The sequence below is a fragment of the Etheostoma spectabile genome, chromosome 22 (assembly GCF_008692095.1).
Source record: "Etheostoma spectabile isolate EspeVRDwgs_2016 chromosome 22, UIUC_Espe_1.0, whole genome shotgun sequence".
NCBI lineage: Eukaryota > Metazoa > Chordata > Actinopteri > Perciformes > Percidae > Etheostoma > Etheostoma spectabile.
In genome coordinates this window covers 16835155-16837770 of record NC_045754.1, presented here as the reverse complement: position 1 = coordinate 16837770, position 2616 = coordinate 16835155, and the positions used below count along the sequence as shown (strand labels likewise).

Below are 2616 nucleotides of genomic sequence, written 5' to 3'. Positions count from 1 at the left end.
TATATATATATATGCAGTATAAAAATATTTAAAAAGTAGCCCACAGGTTTTTCATGAAATGGTGGCAAAGCTGAGCCACCCCTCACTGTTTTGCGTACCAATTATGGTTGAAATCTGCTGGGTCTGTTGGAGATATGTGGAGTACTTTATCTCAGCAGCAGACACCAAAAACAGAAGCGGCCCTGGTCTGCCTGTGTCATTACTGTTCGATGCTAGAGACGTGATAGAAAGCACACTGACCCAGAGAAGTTCATGGCTTCACACTCAGGAAGGGAGACTTAAAAAACATAATGTCATGCGTGGGTTAATGACAAGTTCAAATGTCATCTGGTCTTCAACTTTATTTCTTTTATAGTTACGGTTCATTTATTTTGGCTTATATAGAATGTGTTATATCTGCATGTGTTACTTTGCTGATTTTAAGGGTTAAGTTATTTTTGCCGAAGGTTTTAAACAAAACCAAACAAATCTATGCTCTCCCATTCTTTACAAAATGCCACAGTCATTTGCAAAGACAAGATACCCCTCGCTGTTGTTTAGGCCAATTAGTCTCGAAATCTGCTGGCTTTGGGCTTGTGCCAAAGATTTGGAGTGAAAGTCTTTATTTGTCACAGAGAGGCTTTTGAAAGGGATTGAGACAAAAGAGACTAACAGATTCCCAGAAATGCACAGGAATTACACAAATCCCTCACACACCATTTCTGTCACTCATCTCTCTTTTCTCCCCTTGCTTTCTCTCTGCGGGCTGCAGATAGACAAGACAACACATTCTAAAACCAAGAGACAAACAATTGATTATATACGCTAGAGTTGCAACAAAAATCCACTTTGCAGCCGGGGAATTGTACACACACTCACAGACACATAGGCTGCAGGAAAGAGCGAGCCATTGCCAGAAAAGGGTGGGGGGGGGAAGCTCCCTGCTGCACTGTTACCAGTTTGCTCATGTGATGTTAATTCAGCTAATTTGACCTGCACTGCAGACATGGAATTATGTTGTTTTCTCAGTGTGTCTCTGCAAAGGAACATTGGGCCCAGAGACGTTTTTTACTGAAATGGACTATATGAGTCCCTCACTAGATGAAATAAAATGCTATTGATTTTACAGACAGGGCGAGAAAAGCTGTGGATTACATTTATTGCAGTCAGGTTATCCTATCTGCACCCTTATTCCTGTTAGATGGTCAGTATTAGAGTTTCCACATGTAAAAGGTCACACTTAAATGATTTTTTACTGTATGGCATTTACAATTTATGAATCCCATTGTGTGCTGGGTCAGGAGTAGGTCACATCTTTTCACTAGCACTGTACATTTGTGCCCGTTCAGAAGCTCAGAGGTCAGACTTAGCCACAGAACAGTGTCCCATGATCTAGGAGGCCACAGCAAAGGTTCAACTGAAACTGCACATCCAGCCAAACACGTAGACGTCACAGTAAACTATCATGTTGGGAAGTGGTCGTAACATACTGTACCTTCAAAGTTGGTGAAGCTGTCTATGCTTATTTTCAAACGGGTCCGTTATACTCTTGCATTAAGTTATCTGAATGAGCTGTAATTGGCTTTGGTGAGAGTCATTTACAGCCATGTCTGACACACGTCAGCTAGAAATAGCCTAGGTAGGTCAGGGTTCTGCATGAAGTAAAAATAATAATAATTGAAATAGTGAAAATATGTTATTATTACTATCACCTTTTTCCCTTCCCTGTGTTATGACACTGAGTTCATATTTTATAATATGTCTCTCAGCCATATCTATAAGTCCTTGCATTGACATTGGATGTGACCAAATACTGACCATAAGAGCTTAATGTTGTATTTGCATAATACCATTTCATTTGTATTACCACCTCACCTTTGTAGTAATGGGCCTGTGGCTCATTGAGGAATGTTTTAGCAGCACTATTGGCATCGTTAGTTGAAAAATTTCCCCTACCATGATGGTCCAAAATGATCCTAACTTGCAAAGTTAGCAAAGTAGAATAACGTTTAAAAACAAGTCCCGGAATCGCCCCTTGGTCTTGAACTAATTTCTTTCACTTGTAAGAATGTCTCTCAATCCACCTGGACCCCTTTGTGTTTGACTTTTTCTCACATTGAATACCAACATTGTATTTCTAAGGAAAATCTGCCTGCTTTCCAAAATAAGAAATAAAGGCTATACTCAAATTTTTAGAGTTAGAAAATGGAACACTGATTTCATCCTTTTTTTTTTCTTTTTTTTTACTGATGCGAGACAAGTTTGTTGAAGTGTTGAATAATCTGGGATCACAAGGTCTAATGAAACCAAAGGCATAGCGAGGTGTCTGACTTTGATCTTTAGGAGATTCTTAGCCCCCAAGCATGGCAAGCCTTAAACAGTTATGACGGTGAGTAGGGAGCGGAAGTTCTTTTAGATCTCGTCAAGTGTTTCAAAGCGTTACATCATTTCCACGTCCTCCACCAGGAGAGTATTGCAACACACCCTTTTTTAGAAGGAGTCAATTCCTTTTTCCCCTGTATAGTATAATTTTGATGGGTCAGGGAAGTACGTTTTGTGAACAAGAAACACACTCACACATAGAATGCAACCACCCACACACACACACACACAAACACACACACACACACACACACA

At 39.9% G+C, this 2616-nt stretch overlaps 1 long non-coding RNA gene across 1 annotated transcript in view; it reads left to right on the top strand.

Moving 5' to 3' along the window:
- The window catches only part of LOC116672132 (uncharacterized), a 14358-nt gene that overhangs the window by 340 nt on the left and 11402 nt on the right, over positions 1 to 2616 (top strand). The window lies entirely within an intron of this gene.